This window comes from Triticum aestivum, chromosome 3A (assembly GCF_018294505.1).
Source record: "Triticum aestivum cultivar Chinese Spring chromosome 3A, IWGSC CS RefSeq v2.1, whole genome shotgun sequence".
NCBI lineage: Eukaryota > Viridiplantae > Streptophyta > Magnoliopsida > Poales > Poaceae > Triticum > Triticum aestivum.
The window spans coordinates 475683393-475700225 of NC_057800.1; the positions used below are offsets into that span (position 1 = coordinate 475683393).

The following is a 16833-nucleotide window of genomic DNA, read 5'->3' on the forward strand; positions in this document are numbered from 1 at the left end:
TGCACGCGCGCTATCAAACACACTGGAACGGCCGTGCCAGAGCTGTCGATCTCGCGCGATCCACACGACACGTGCGGTGGACCGACCAGATGGGTTTTGTCGGTTTCGCCCCCTCCTCTTCGTAATTTTGGGAGACGCGCCCAAATTATGGCTCTGTTTGGATACTCTAACACAGTTAAAGCTAGAGTTATTTTCTAACCCAGTCTAACCCAAATAAGCACCTCTTCACCGGGATAGTTGGGTTAGATGGAACTAACCCACTCTAATCCTTCATGTTTGGATATTTTTGAGTTATTTGAGCCTCCAACTAACCCAAACTAGCTCTAATCCCATGATCCAAACAGGGCCTATCTCCTCCATCCTCCCGTTCCCCTATTACCCATTTACACTTGGAACCGAATCCTCTAACATTGAGAAGGGAAGTTAGAGAAGCTACAATACTCTAACTTTCCTTCTTTCTATTCATATGGTTGAGCCTAAAATGACTTAAATTAATTTGCAAATTGATGATCTAGTGTGTACATTTATAGTAATAACACACAAATAAGTTGATGGTGAAATAAAAATAATTTAAAATTATTTATATCTACAATAAATATCAATAGTAAACAACCTGCTAATACCTACTAATCTTCTCTAACTTCCCTTCTTCATTTTACACTAGGTTAGCACTGTAACATTGTGAACTAGCCACAGTGGGAGTAACTTCAACAGTAACATCGAGTCCAACTCAGCAAATTTGCTTATGTGGCAATGAGTTAATAAGGAGAGAGGTAGTAGTAGGCTGGTCACAATGGGGAGGAACTTATGAGTAACATCACACACTCCAATACAACTTTGCTTATGTGGCACATATTTAATGAAGAGAGAGGTGCTTATGGTAACTAGCTAAGTTACCGGAACATCATACACTCCAAGAAACAATGAGTCTATAACCTAATAAATACATCGTTGCATGACACTACATAGATGTTCCTATTCACTATGGAGGTAGTAACATAGTCTAGGGAAGTGTGTAAGTTACTAGCTTATGTTCTTGCCCATTATGACCAGCCGCAGTAACTTAGCTAGTTACTGTAACATCACATGTCCTAATGCAATATGAGTCTATAACCTAATAAATGAAGCTATGCATGTTACCACACTTATGTTACCACACACTATAAGGCGTTGTTTGGATAGGTAGTATATACAAAACCGGATCTCTATAAACCAAGAAAACGGTGTAACAAAACTAAAATCCTGTTTGACAACTCCAACTAATCCGCGTATGCAGAAAACTTAGTTTTCCTAAAACCCAGATTTCAGGTATATGAAAAAACGACTATTACTTGTTTTTCCACAAACGCGATTTACATAATCTGGATTCCAACGGAAACAGAGCGCGCTTCCTGGCTGGGATGAAGGGGGCACAACGAGGGCGCTTAGCCCGATGACCTCAGGGAGTAGAGCAATCGCTCGCCGGCGGCTGCGTGTGGAGTCGTGCTGGCCGGAGGGGACGCGAGATGCAGCCGGCGGAAGAGTCAGTACAGGGGGATGACGAACTCGGGGACCAGCGAAAGCCCTCGCCGGTGGCTGCGTGTGGAGTCGTGCAAGCCGGAGGGGACGCGAGATGCAGCCGGCGGAAGAGTCAGTACAGGGGGGTGACGAACTCGAGGACCAGCGGAAGCCCTCGCCGGTGGCTGCGTGCGGAGTCGTGCAGGGGGATGACGAACTGGGGACCAGCGGAAGCCCTCGCCGGCGGCTGCGTTCAGAATAAGTGGAGGTCTGAGGGGAAGCGACGGGAGGAAGGGTCAGTGCAGGGGAGGGCGACAATCTCGGAGGCCAACGGAAGCCCTTGCCGTCGGCCGTGCGTTGAGTCAGTGGAGTCCGTGGCAAGAAGTAGTCCGGAGAGATGACCTCCAATACCAGAGGAAGCGCCCGCTGAAGGTCGCACACGGAGTCATGGAGGCCGGAAGAAACTACAGCAGCAGTCTGGACGGTGGACTCGTACGGTATGATATTAAGGTTGAAAGTCGCAAAGCAAAAAAGTCACAAGTGAGGAATTATAAGACTAATGTTTGCTATCCAAACACAAAACTCTACGACCCAGTTTATTATTTTTCTAACCCAAACAAAGTTTGCTGTAAACACGTTTTCCATAAAAAGGATAGCAAAACCGATTTTCCTAGAAATCAGCTAAAAACTCGTTTTCTATAATCTTATCACTAATACTTACAGTAGTATCCAAACTCTAGAAATACGTGTATTTTACTAGTATATGTTACTCTCCATTGTGGCTAGTCTGACCGGATCCGGTTCCTTTACACTTCACTCTCCGCCCGGCGACGAGCGAAATCCCCACGAAATCCTAGATCTTCGCCGCGAGTGCAGCCAGCGGGAGAGCCGGCGACGAATTAATCCATGGAGAAAGGCGACAGGCCGGCGAAGGGTCCCGCGGCAGTTCGACGGGGTGAGGGCGGTGCGCGCGCGCTCGAGGAGGAGAAGGTAGCGGCTACGGGAAGGGGGCGGGGGTTGGAGCTGGTGGTTCTGCGCGGGGCGGCGACGACCCCGGGGGGAGACGCGAGATCCAGTGGCTTCGACGAACCCGAGGTTAGTTTATCCTACCTTTGCCCCCTCGCTCACACACCTCGCGGGTTGTTGGAGTTTCGTCGCCGACACCCTCGTCGACATTAACGAACGCAGAATAGATCGTTGATGGTTCCTCCGGGGAGTAGGGAGGGAGGGGAAGGGATTTTTTGGCTGCTGGATGCTTTGTGTTTTCATGGAGGTGCTCCAGATGTAGGCTGCGGCATCCTCTGTTCATCTGAGTTTTTCTCAGTAAGCACTACTGAAACCTATAGGGATCCTATTGGGCATCAGCGTGTTTTTGTAGGCAAATCAGACATGGGTTAGTATGCAATAATCACCGTGTTGCAGGCAATAATCAGACATAGGTAAGTATGCAACCAGACATAGGTTAGTAGATAATCAGAATAGAAATAGGCAACAATTTTTGCTTTTGTAGGCAATTAGAAAGAAGATAAGTAGGCAATAATCAGTATGAAACGATGGGGGGTTAATTACTTCAGAGAAATGATCAGTATGAAATGTAGGCAAGCAGATGAAGATATGTGTATTTCTAGAGTGGTTTCAGAAACTGTCAGCATACCCCAAATCTGATCTATGATGACTTCTCAATGAATCCTTTGGAACAGAATTAAAAGGATCCTTTTTTCGATTTTCTTCATCTGCAATATTTTTTTCCGGACAAGTATCTTCTCTCTCTGTGATAAGTAGTGCCCAACGCTTCTGCTTCTTTTGCGAGAGTTGTCCATTTCCACTCCTAAGTTTATTCAGCTTCACTACTTGCTGAGTTTAGTGGAGTAACATTTTTAGAATTAGTACAGTATGTGGAGTTACCACAGGGTTTTTTCAGTTCTTTTCTTTCCTTTTTTCATGTTTGTTTTGTCCAATCAGCTGTCACCGAAACAGGATACCGCTATGGAAAATGATATTTTTAGGTATTCCAGGATCATAGTCCAGTTGATCAGGGTGTGTGTGTGTGTGGGGGGGGGGGGCAAGTTCTTGCAAATGAATCTGTAGTTATCATACACATGTTTTTTGTCAAATGCAGGATTGTAGGGGTCGGGCAGCTTTTAGAGCACGACAAATATACATAGCTGACTGATAGGTTTTTTTAGGAATTTTTTGCTGATAGTTTTTAACAAAGAAGCCACACGAAGCTCACATATCTCTGCCCACATGCTTGTCTTTTTTTTTTCACAGCAGGGACAGATTTGTTTTTTCGTTGCTGAAAACACAGGAGGAAAACAAAAGCGAAAGTGGGAGGGGGCGCATCAAAAATTCAAAACCACCTAACCCAAAATCACTAGACAAATCAAGTCGCCCAAAAATTCATGACCACCCAACCCAAAATCGCCTAACGCGGGAGGGGGCGCATCTCGCCTCCCTCGGTGGCCTAGTGTCGCCTCACAAACGAATCAAGTCGCCCAAAAATTCATGACCACCCAACCCAAAATCGCCTAACACGAGAGGGGGCCCATCTCGTCTCCCTTGGCCTAGTGCCGCCTCACTAGACGAACCAAGTCACCTAAAAAACCCACGACCACCCACCTCCAAATCGCCTAACAAGGTAGGGACGCATCTTGCCTACCCTTAGTGGCCTAGTGTCGCGTCACAAGATGTACCAAGTCGCCCAAAAACCCACAACCACCCACCTCCAAATCGCCTATCACGGGAGGGGTGCATCTCGCCTCCCTCGGCTGGCTAGAGTTGCCTCACCCGATGAACCAAGTTGCCTAAAAAACCCATGAACACCCACCTCCAAATCGCCTAACAAGGTAGGGACGCATCTTGCCTCTCTCGGTGGCCTAGTGTAGCCTCACGAGACGAACCAAGTCACCCAAAAACCCACGACCACCCACCTTCAAATCGCCTAACACAGGAGGGGGTGCATCTCGCCTCCCTCGGTGGCCTAGTTTCGCCTCACCAGATGAACCAAGTTGCCCAAAAACTCATGACCACCCAACGCAAAATCGCCTAACACAGGAGGGGGCACATCTTTCTCGCCTCCCTCGGTCAGCTAGAGTCGCCTCACCCGACAAACCAAGTCGCCTAAAAAACCCACGACCACCCACCTCCAAATTGCCTGACATGGAGGGACGCATCTTGCCTCCCTCGGTGTCCTAGTGTTGCGTCACCAGACGAACCAAGTCACCCCATAACCAACGAGCACCCACCCCTAAAGTGCTTAACGCGGGAGGGACACGTTATGCCTACGTCGGTGCCCTAGTGTCGCCTCACAAGACGAACTAAGTCGTCGAGCCTTACGCACCAAGTCGGCTAAACTCACGGACCTTTAGTCGCCTACTCATCACACACATAGTTTCGCCCCCCCCCCCTGATTAAGCGCCCCCCAATTTTCATCAAGTAGCCCAAGGATAGCGGATAGCCAAAATCGCCTAACCATGCACACCAAGTCAGCGAAACCAATGAGCTTTAGTCACCTACTTAACCAACACTTTTTTCGGCGTCGCCCACCCCCATGTGCTTAATCGCCTTCCATTTTTTCATCAAGTCGCCCAAAGGAAAGCAGAAACACAAAAATCGCCTAACACGGAGAGGGCACATCTTCATGCTACCCCCTCGGTCTTCTATTGTCGCCTCACCCGATGAACCAAGTCGCCCAAAAACTCATGACCACCCAACCCAAAATCTCCTAACGCGGGAGGGGATGCATCTCACCTTCCTCGGTGGCCTAGTGTCGCCTCACCAGACGAACCAAGTCGCCCAAAAATCCACCACCACCCACCTCCAAATCGCCTAACAAGGTAGGGACGCATCTTGCCTACCCTGAGTGGCCTAGTGTCGCGTCACCAGATGTACCAAGTCGCCCCAAAACCCACAACCACCCACCTCCAAATCGCCTAACATGGGAGGGGTGCATCTCGCCTACCTCGATGGCATAATTTCGCCTCACCGATGAACCAAGTTGCCCAAAAACTCATAACCACCCAATCTAAAATCGCCTAACACGGGAGGGGGCGCATCTCACCTCCCTCGGCCGGCTAGAGTCGCCTCACCCGACGAACCAAGTCGCCTAAAAAACCCATGACCACCCACCTCTAAATCGCCTAACAAGGTAGGGACGCATCAGGCCTCTCTCAGTGGCCTAGTGTCGCCTCACCAGGCGAACCAAGTCACCCAAAAACCCACGACCACCCACCTCCAAATCGCCTAACACAGGAGGGGGTGCATCTCGCCTCCCTCGGTGGCCTAGTTTCGCCTCACCAGATGAACCAAGTTGCCCAAAAACTCATGACCACCCAACGCAAAATCGCCTAACACGGGAGGGGGCGCATCTCGCCTCCCTCGGTCGGCTAGAGTCGCCTCACCCGACAAACCAAGTCGCCTAAAAAACCCACGACCACCCACCTCCAAATCGCCTAACATGGAGGGACGCATCTTGCCTCCCTCGGTGTCCTAGTGTTGCCTCACCAGACGAACCAAGTCACCCAAAAACCTACGACCACCCACCTCCAAATCGCCTAACACAGGAGGGAGTGCATCTCGCCTCCCTCGGCCGGCTAGAGTCGCCTCATCCAACGAACCAAGTCGCCTAAAAAACCCATGACCACCCACCTCCAAATCGCCAAACAAGGTAGGGACGCATCTTGCCTCTCTCGGTGGCCTAGTGTCACCTCACCAGACGGACCAAGTCACCCAAACACGACCACCCACCTCCAAATCGCCTAACACAGGAGGGGGTGCATCTCGCCTCCCTCGGTGGCCTAGTTTCGCCTCACCAGATGAACCAAGTTGCCCAAAAACTCATGACCACCCAACGCAAAATCGCCTAACACGGGAGGGGGCACATCTCGCCTCCCTCGGTCGGCTAGAGTCGCCTCACCCGACAAACCAAGTCGCCTAAAAAACCCACGACCACCCACCTCCAAATCGCCTAACATGGAGGGACGCATCTTGCCTGCCTCGGTGTCCTTGTGTTGCCACACCAGACGAACCAAGTCACCCCAAAACCAATGAGCACCCACCCCCCAAAGTGCTTAACGCGGGAGGGACACATTTTGCCTACCTCGGTGCCCTAGTGTCGCCTCACAAGATGAACTAAGTCGTCGAGCCTTACGCACCAAGTCGGCGAAACTCACAGACCTTTAGTCGCCTACTCATCACACACATAGTTTCGCCCCCCCCCCTACGCACCAAGTCGGCGAAACTCACGGACCTTTAGTCGCCTACTCATCACACACATAGTTTCGCCCCCCCCTACGCACCAAGTCGGCGAAACTCACGGACCTTTAGTCGCCTACTCATCACACACATAGTCCCCCCCCCCCCCCGATTAAGCGCAGATAGCCAAAATCGCCTGACCATGCACACCAAGTCAGCGAAACCAATGAGCTTTAGTCACCTACTTAACCATCACTTTTTTCGGTGTCGCCCACCACCATGTGCTTAATCGCCTTCCATTTTTTCATCAAGGCGCCCAAAGGAAAGCAGAAACACAAAAATCGCCTAACACGGAGGGGGCACATCTTCAGGCTACCCCCTCGGTCTTCTATTGTCGCCTCACCCGATGAACCAAGTCGCCCAAAAACTCATGACCACCCAACCCAAAATCGCCTAACGTGGGAGGGGGTGCATCTCGCCTCCCTCGGTGGCCTAGTGTCGCCTCACCAGACGAACCAAGTCGCCCAAAGATCCACCACCACCCACCTCCAAATCGCCTAACAAGGTAGGGACGCATCTTGCCTACCCTCAGTGACCTAGTGTCGCGTCACAAGATGTACCAAGTCGCCCCAAAACCCACAACCACCCACCTCCAAATCGCCTAACACGGGAGGGGTGCATCTCGCCTCCCTCGATGGCATAATTTCGCCCCATCGATGAACCAAGTTGCCCAAAAACTCATGACCACCCAATCTAAAATCGCCTAACACGGGAGGGGGCAAATCTCGCCTCCCTCAGCCAGCTAGAGTCGCCTCACCCGACGAACCAAGTCGCCTAAAAAACCCATGGCCACCCACCTCCAAATCGCCTAACAAGGTAGGGACGCATCTTGCCTCTCTCGGTGGCCTAGTGTCGCCTCACCAGACGAACCAAGTCACCAAAAAACCTACGATCACCCACCTCCAAATCGCCTAACACAGGAGGGGGTGCATCTCGCCTCCCTCGGTGGCCTAGTTTCGCCTCACCAGATGAACCAAGTTGCCCAAAAACTCATGACCACCCAACGCAAAATCGCCTAACACGGGAGGGGGCGCATCTCGCCTTCCTCGGTCGGCTAGAGTCGCCTCACCCGACAAACCAAGTCGCCTAAAAAACCCACGACCACCCACCTCCAAATCACCTAACATGGAGGGACGCATCTTGCCTCCCTCGGTGTCCTAGTGTTGCCTCACGAGACGAACCAAGTCACCCAAAAACCCACGACCACCCACCTCCAAATCGCCTTACACAGGAGGGAGTGCATCTCGCCTCCCTCGGCCGGCTAGAGTCGCCTCACCCAACGAACCAAGTCGCCTAAAAAACCCATGACCACCCACCTCCAAATCGCCTAACAAGGTAGGGACGCATCTTGCCTCTCTCGGTGGCCTAGTGTCGCCTCACCAGACGGGCCAAGTCACCCAAAAACCCACGACCACCCCCCTCCAAATCGCCTAACACAGGAGGGGGTGCATCTCGCCTCCCTTGGTGGCCTAGTTTCGCCTCACCAGATGAACCAAGTTGCCCAAAAACTCATGACCACCCAACGCAAAATCGCCTAACACGGGAGGGGGCGCATCTCGCCTCCCTCGGTCGGCTAGAGTCGCCTCACCCGACAAACCAAGTCGCCTAAAAACCCATGACCACCCACCTCCAAGTCACCTAACATGGAGGGACGCATCTTGCCTCCCTCGGTGTCCTAGTTGCCTCACCAGACGAACCAAGTCGCCCCAAAACCAACGAGCACCCACCCCCCAAAGTGCTTAACGCGGGAGGGACACATTTTGCCTACCTCGGTGCCCTAGTGTCGCCTCACAAGACGAACTAAGTCGTTGAGCCTTACGCACCAAGTCGGCGAAACTCACAGACCTTTAGTCGCCTACTCATCACACACATAGTTTCACCCCCCCCCACATGATTAAGCGCCCCCCAATTTTCATCAAGTAGCCCAAGGATAGCAGATAGCCAAAATCGCCAAAATCGCCTAACCGTGCACACCAAGTCAGCGAAACCAATGAGCTTTAGTCACCTACTTAACCAACACTTTTTTCGGTGTCGCCCACCCCCATGTGCTTAATCGCCTTCCGTTTTTTCATAAAGTCACCCAAAGGAAAGCAGAAACACAAAAATCGCCTAACACGGAGGGGGCACATCTTCACGCTACCCCCTCGGTCTTCTAGTGTCGCCTCACCCGATGAACCAAGTCGCCCAAAAACTCATGACCACCCAACCCAAAATCGCCTAACGCGGGAGGGGGTGCATCTCGCCTCCCTCGATGGCCTAGTGTCGCCTCACCAGACGAACCAAGTCGCCCAAAAATCCACGACCACCCACCTCCAAATCGCCTAACACGGGAGGGGGCGCATCTTGCCCCCCTCGGTGGCCTAGTGTCGCCTCACCAGACGAATCAAGTCGCCCAAAAACTCATGACCACCCAACCCAAATTAGCCTAACACGGGAGGGGGCACATCTCGCCTCCCTCGGTGGCATAGTGTCGCCTCACTAGATGAACCAAGTCGCCCAAAACTCATGACCACCCAACCCAAAATCGCCTAACACGGAGGGGACGCATCTCGCCTACCCCTCGGTGGCCTAGTGTCACGTCACAAGATGTGCCAAGTCACCCAAAAACCCACGACCACCCACCTCCAAATCGCCTAACACAGGGAGGGGGGGGGACCATTGCGAATCGAAAATGTAAAGGAAGCAAACATTCTAGAAACAAGATAGGGATTTTTTAATAATGTTTTTTATTTGTGATCATGCTTCAGGTGATCATTTTAAGTGCGTGGAAATCTTTTTTTTCTGCAACATTCTTTTGTCCTGCATTTTTCTGCAGTAAATAGCAATATCATTTCGTATTTTTCGGGGCGCACTAACGAAAACCAGATTTTTCCCTTCTCCCCAAATACAGGTATGATTGCAGCATATATATGCTACACAATACCAACAACTGGGATGGCACCCATGTCCTGGAGTATAGGCCAAAAGACATAGCCAACATGAGGATGATACTAATGGCAAAAATGGTGAAGAGTGAGCACAGCGATGTCAACTGGGCAAAGATGCTCAACATCAAGAAGGTAAAAAAATGTCTGCAACGCACACAAGAACTTAGTTATCAGTTTTTAACTTTTTATGGCATAACACCAACCACTTCTGTTTCAGTAGCACAGAACATAAATTACATGGTCTTTTTCAACATACCACAGATACAACTTCATGTACAGAGTACTTATTTAGTAGTCCCTCACATCGATCGTCAGCCATAATGTGATACACAAGCAACATGTACAGGGTACCTATTAAATACTAGGTTCTGGGTTTTTTGCCTACTATTCTTGTACGTTCTTGTAAGGGACAAACCCTGTCCCGGGCGATACTTCCACGCCCCGCGATCCGAAAAATCAGGACGCCCCCGCGTCGCTCGTGACGAGCGGCTCGGGCGGCAACCAGCCGAGCGCTGCCGACACCCTTCTCCTCCTCCCATCCTCTCCTCGCCGCCGCCAGAGTGAGCCACAGGGCAAGCCCTCGAGGCTCCCAAGGAAGGCGGTGGCGGGGCTTTCGTCCTTCGCTCGACGACAGGAATCATGGGAATACTACGCGGGGCGTGGCCGATCTGACTTGGCGGCGCGGCGAGCGGCCCTGCCTTTACCGGCGGCGGCGCGGCGGCCAGCGATGGTTGCGGGCGCGGTGGCCGGCCGTGCAGCAGCGTTGGCTGCGTTCGGCGACGGTGATCGGATCTGCGGCGACGACCATGTATGGCCTGGCTTCCGGACGGATCTGATCTGCCCGGTGCGGCCTACTCATCAGATCTGCGGCGACGACCATGTATGGCCTGGCTTCCGGACGGATCTGATCTGCCCGGTGCGGCCTACTCATTGTGCGGCGGCTCAGATTGGTGGTGAGCCGTGCACATGATGTTTGATGGAGGTTTGTTGAGCGGATCCGGATGAAAACCTCGTTCTCGGCTTGTTGTCGAGACTGGCGATGGCAGTACTCTTTTGTGTTGTTACCTTCCTGAAGGCATCGCCGTGGAGAAGCTCCAGATCTCTATCTGCTACCTCCAGGGGAAACCCTAGATCAGTAGATCAGATGACGATGACGCTCCGGTATCGTTTCTCTCTTGGGGGCGTCATTTTTGGAGGTGTACACGGGCTCGAGGGACCAGTGGACGGCTTCTTTGGTGGAGCGGTGCTTCATCTTACACATTGATGGCGGCGGATCTCGGCGGTGCGGCACAGTGGAGACTCGGCATCCGATGCACGGAGATGGACTCGCGCAGGAGGAGGACGCTGTCTAGCATCATGGTGGCGTCGATGGCAGAGAGGCCTGGCAAACTCGGTGCGTTAGTTTTTGCTCTGAAGATGGATTGGTGGAAGACGGCGGCGACGACACATGAGAGTGCGTTAGACCGGTTTGTACCCCAAATCCAGTATGTGGCTTGGTTGGGGTCTCCGGCTTTAGATGTTAGGCTTGGTGCGATGTCTGTTTGGTGTTAGGCTTGGATCATCGGCACCCCTTCATCAAGTGGATAAGTGGATAGGAGTAGCGACAGTTGTTGCTAAGATGGTGGCTTCAGACTACCTGATGTACTACTTTGTAAGGTCTTTATGAATAATTAATAAAATGGTTGCATGCATCGCTCAGATGCAAAGGCCGGGGTAATCCTCCTTTTCTAAAAAAACAAGCTTTTCGTTTTGTGAGCAACTACAAATACATTATTGCCCATTTTTTTACTATGCACAGATTACCTACACAGATTACCAACACACAATAACTCTACTTTTTGCAGAAACAAGGTGTAAGACAATAGAGAAGATGCAAATTCAGAGTCAGCAACTTTTATCTATATAATCCAGTTCTACAGGGTACAGGGGATGTAAGAACAGGGAGGAAAGATACAAGACAAGGTCTGCAACACTTTTGTACAGGGGCGCGGACGTACAGAGAGGGAAATCAACTAGTTATAGCAGTAAAAGAAGTTCATGGCCAGAAATTTCTGGAACAACACCTTTTTTACCTTTCCTGTTTTCACTGGGGGAAACTTGCCCAGCTACGCCAGTTCTCTTGCCCACGATGCTTAAGATTTATTGCCTGATCAGCACGAAAAATTGCACACACATTTTTGGAAAAAGCTTACCTTCAACCGACCGATAACGCTCGCGCGTCCGCCGGCTTCACGTCCTTCGAATCGTTTGTTGATAAGATGGATGAGAGTGTCCCCCGCCTTCGTGTCACACGCAGTAGTTTTCTGAAACTTACCTATTGTTTCAGAACACACTCATGCAACTGGATAACGCCCTTGCAGCTCAGTTGACTCGTGTGGTTGGGACGACTCCGTGGCTGGGAGGGCGATGACGTTGGGATCTGGGAGGGCGCAGGGGCGGCGGCGGTGCAGGGTGTGGGGCGACCGGAGCGCATTCACCACGGTGGCGACGACGGCTTCGGCATCGGCAGTGGTCGGCGGCGACACAAGTAGGTACGACCACATGTGCGAGGCAACGATGTTGCAGAATCAGAAATCAATCGTTCGACCCCCTCGACGAATCTAGCACCTACTCCCTCGTTTTCTTGCCTTTGATCCCCTCGATCTCGTCTCTCTCCCCACGATGCTCTAGCACTTCCTCCCTTCAACCTGCTTCTAAAATAATTCATGACCCAAGCTCCAGCCATGGCGGATAGGGGTGTCAATTTCCTTCCCAAATCATCCACGGCCCAAGCTCAAACCATAGCGAACGGTGGTGTTGATCTATTTCTCAAATCATCCACAGGCCAAGCTCCAATGATGGTGAACGGTGGTGTCAATTTGCTTTCCAGATTATCCACAATCCAAGCTCTAGCCACGGCGGAAGGAGAAGGTAGAAGATATTTGTTTCTTCAACAAAGCTCTTTTGCAAAAGGGCCCTATTGCAGCATAAAAAACTCATAAAAATGGTTCTGTAACAAGACCTTTGTTGCGGAATTGTTCTACAACGAGATCTTTGTTGTAGAAAAAATCGTAAAAATGATTCTTCGACAAGACCTTTATTGCGAAAATTTCCTACAATGAGACCTTTGTTGCAGAAAAACTCATATAGATGATTCTACAACAAAGACCTTTGTTGTGAAAAAATTCTAAAACAAGACCTTTGTTGCAAAAAAAAAATGTAACAAGACCTCAGCCGCAGAAAATACCGCAACAACGCACTTGTTGCAAAGCTGACTTGTCATGTAGGTAGATCGGACGGCATACACAGCTCCATCCAATAGTCACGAAGACGGTGGATCTTTTTATATTATCTGCCGGCGGACGCGTAGCATCGCCCCACATTTTTAGCGTGCTTATGATCTTTTTTCTCCACGTTTTTGTGCCTTGACCTCTCATCTTTTTTTACTTCTATTTTTTCGCTGTGGGAGGAGAGCTCCCCAAATGCGCTAGGCCATGGCGTCCAGCGGCGGCTGGGGGGAAGGAGTCGCACGGGTGATCTGGTCTGGTGGGGCTTAGGGTCTTCTAGTGGTGGGTGGAAAGAAGGATCACGTAAGGGGAAAGGATGGTTGGTTGTCGGGACCTGGGAACGAGAAGCGGAAGACTTGCCTTTTTAGCACATGGGTGGGGGACCGACAGGGAGGCACCTTCCATAAATACCGGCCGTGAGGTCAGCCCGCATAGCACCTTCCAGTTTCAATCCTTCTGTTCTTCTAACGTGGAGCCATGTCGACGCCGCACGGCAAAATCCACTGGTGATAGCACCACAAACGCAGCCGTTCGATTCTGTTGTCAGGAGAAAAACCATCATCCTTATCTGCCAAGCGATCCATGATCCATGTGACCTTCGCGTTGAGCGGAAGCATCTGCTCCGATCTCGGGTGAACGTTGCAAAAGGCGTGGATCAAGCTGCATACATGTCTGCATCATTGTTCTCCTTGGCGAGCTCGCATGGTGATTTCCATGATGACTTCCAACGCAGCAGAAAGGAAACTCCAACATGGACTATAGCCCAACGGATCTGCCAAACCGAACCTCCAAACAGAGAGCGGAGAAATCTAATTAGGTAGAGTATATAGCTCAGGTAAAAGCAATTGAAAGACAATGGGTTTTAAGCCGACCGAAGTGCCATGTACTCTCCGCATATCAAAGTTATGGACTTCTGGAACGGCCGGAGGCCAAGCTTAATTAAAAACCCTCCTACAGTCTTGCAAATGCAGCCTGGCATATGATGGCGGACAGCTCCATTACGCACGTTCAGGCCAGCTAATTTGCGAAGTATGGAGACCGATATCTCTATCTAATCAACCACCGGATTTTTGTATGAAAGAATATTTGAGCGTGTTATGGCTGGTGGTCCATATATTCTACCGGTCAGCGGTGACAAGATCTCATCTATCTGGTGGACATACACGTTGTGGCAAACAGCATTGTACCTGCTGCTTGTAACCAAAGTCAATATTTGAGTAGTACCACTGAATAATCATCTGTAATTTGCCCTTCTGATCATTGAATTCTACGCTACATCTTTGGTAACCTTTAAAAATAAACACCAAAGAACTACTCCCTCCGTAAAAAAATATAAGATCGTTTAGTAATTTGAATGCTCTTATATTTTTTTATACAGGACTACTGCTTTTCTGAAACGTTGCCATTCTTCACATGTGGTTCTAATTAAAATCGGAGTTCTATTTTTCTAAAATAAAATAAAAAATAGCTGGTCCATCGATTTACAATCCGTGGGGAATATCCTATAGTGAACGAAGCAATGGGTTAACATTTGAGAAAGCATAGGCTTTCCTACACACCCTTATCTAGCCATTCATTTTTGCATCGCGATTCATGCGAGCAACTTTTGTCTTTTTTATTTCTCCTAAATAAAACAACATATGAACATGAAACTTTGTAGGACAACAATACATTTTAACTAGAATGTGGGAAAAAACTTTTAGATTTTTTCGTGGATCATATATACAAAAGAATAATGTTTTTTACTCAAAAAATCTCATTTTGTATATTTATGTCGGACAAAAAAATCTAAAAGTTTTTTCTCACATTGTAGTAAGAATGTTTTGCTGTCCTGCAAAGTTTGAAGTCTATATGTTGTTTTGTTTTAAAGAAACAAAAAAGAGAAAAATTTGTGCTCTATGTTAGTTGTGTCGTACGGATCTTAAAGCACTATTGAATGGTATAGATAAGAGGTGTTCAGAAACCCGTGCTTTATAAATCCGTGTTCCAAAGCAATGCCTGTTGCGCTCCGCCTGCGGTGTGCCTACACGATCATGAATAAACCGGCCTGCTCGCCGTATCCTCCTCGGGTCAGCTCGCAGACAAGCCAATATCACTAGGAGTCCGTACAGAGAAATGGTAGGGCCGGAGCTGGACAAAGAAAAGCCGTGGGTTAACAAACGAGATATGTTCGTGGCGAGCAACATACTTGATGTGTCTGACAGCTACGGAGTCCCTAGAGTTTCCGCCCGTCGGACATATCCTACACTATCGCGCGAACACGCTTCGAAACTCGTTGGCCTGCCTTAATCAGGCGGGAGATAAAGTCGCTCACGGCAGATGTTCATACACCAGGCCATGGACATGAACGCACGAGTCTGTCATCCAACCGCATCTCTAAACGTTGTCCTGTCAATTTTCAAATGCATAGTAATGTGAATAAATTATAGTGCCGTGTTCATAGCGCCGGATCATAAGCAAAATGAGGCAGATGTTCATAGTATTTATATGCCCTTGATCACAAAAGTATCAGTCTGTCAGTATGTGAAAAATAATAGTTTTGCCCTGCTAAACCATATATCCGAGCATGTATGCTCACTCTGCCGCCGGCTCCTCCTCATCCGCCTTCTTCTCAGCAGGGGCGGCGCCAGGGGTCTTCTTAGGTATTCGGTTGAATACCCAAGATTTTGACAAACCATTAAAATTTTATATAAAACAAGCGATTTTTTTTGCAAAATAGTGATGATTTGGGCATAATGAATACCCTCCTCCAAAATGAATACTCACCCTCTAGAACCTGGCGCTGCCACTGCTTCTCAGTCGTCTTGTTCTCTGCAATTTTCATCTCGACCACCAAACGCTTCAAGATCCTAATACAGACGGCTTGCACAATCATCCTTACATCATCATCCAACTTGTCCATCTTCAAGGTTAACATCTTCGTACCTCCCGAAGCGGTAGCGAGTTCAACCCTCCTCTCTTCGAGCTTGAGCTTCTTCTCGGTCGCTGCCATTAATATGTCAAATCTCTCGGCTTTTTAACCTCCTTCACGTCGGAGCGCTTGACACATGCCTCCTCCTTCGTCAAGATGTTCTCAAACCTCTCCATCACCTTGGTCGCGGCCCCTTCTCGCATCTCCTTCTCCTCCTCCGACTTCTTTCCTCGGAACCCTCTTCCAACCTTCTTGGATGGCTCTTTTGTTGGGTCGGTTGGATCACAAACTTCTTCCTCGGTGCCGATGTTGGCGGCCTTGATGGAGTTCGCAATGGATAAATTCCACTTGGGTTGCCCATTCAACTTTAACACAATGTATGAGGGCGAAACTCTTCTTCTCTACCTTCAAGAACAAATTGCACACACGGGAGGGCTAGAAAGAAAAAAACAGTATTGTCAACAAGTTGCATATCCAGGCAAATGGCCAATGCATAGAACATATTAGGCCAACAAGTTGCATATCTGGCCAAATGACCAACACACATAACAACTTACTTGCTCGGTGATTAGCACACCACTTGGCCACCGATCGATTAGTTGATTCAAATGGTTGCAATACTTGCCTCTTGGATGGTCTACCACCGATGGTTGAGCAACTTTGTCACGATTACGGATGAGTTCATTGCAGTAGCGCTCGAAATTCTTGTGCTCATGGAAGCACGTAAGAATGTTGGCCTAAAATGTTGCGCCCATTCACTCTGTGCCATGGATCAGATCGATGCTAGTCGCCAACAGTGCATCGAACAACAATTCGTCCTCCTGCTTGTTGAAGCTTTCTCCTCTACCCCTCTTCTTTGGATCGGTCGCAAATTCATTGGATAAACATCGTCGTTGCCGTCCTACTCCGGTTGGCAAGAATCCGACTGGCCATCGGACGTGCGTGGATGCTGGGTATACGTGCCTGGTTGCTAGGTGTA

The 16833-nt window shown here is 49.6% G+C and overlaps 1 long non-coding RNA gene across 1 annotated transcript; it reads left to right on the forward strand.

Moving 5' to 3' along the window:
• The first annotated feature begins 1815 nt into the window (after positions 1-1815).
• On the forward strand, positions 1816-12023 carry LOC123058444 (uncharacterized). Its single transcript, XR_006427203.1, has 3 exons — positions 1816-2592; positions 9641-9809; positions 11522-12023. It is a non-coding gene; the product is annotated as an uncharacterized lncRNA (long non-coding RNA).
• Positions 12024-16833: the final 4810 nt, after the last annotated feature.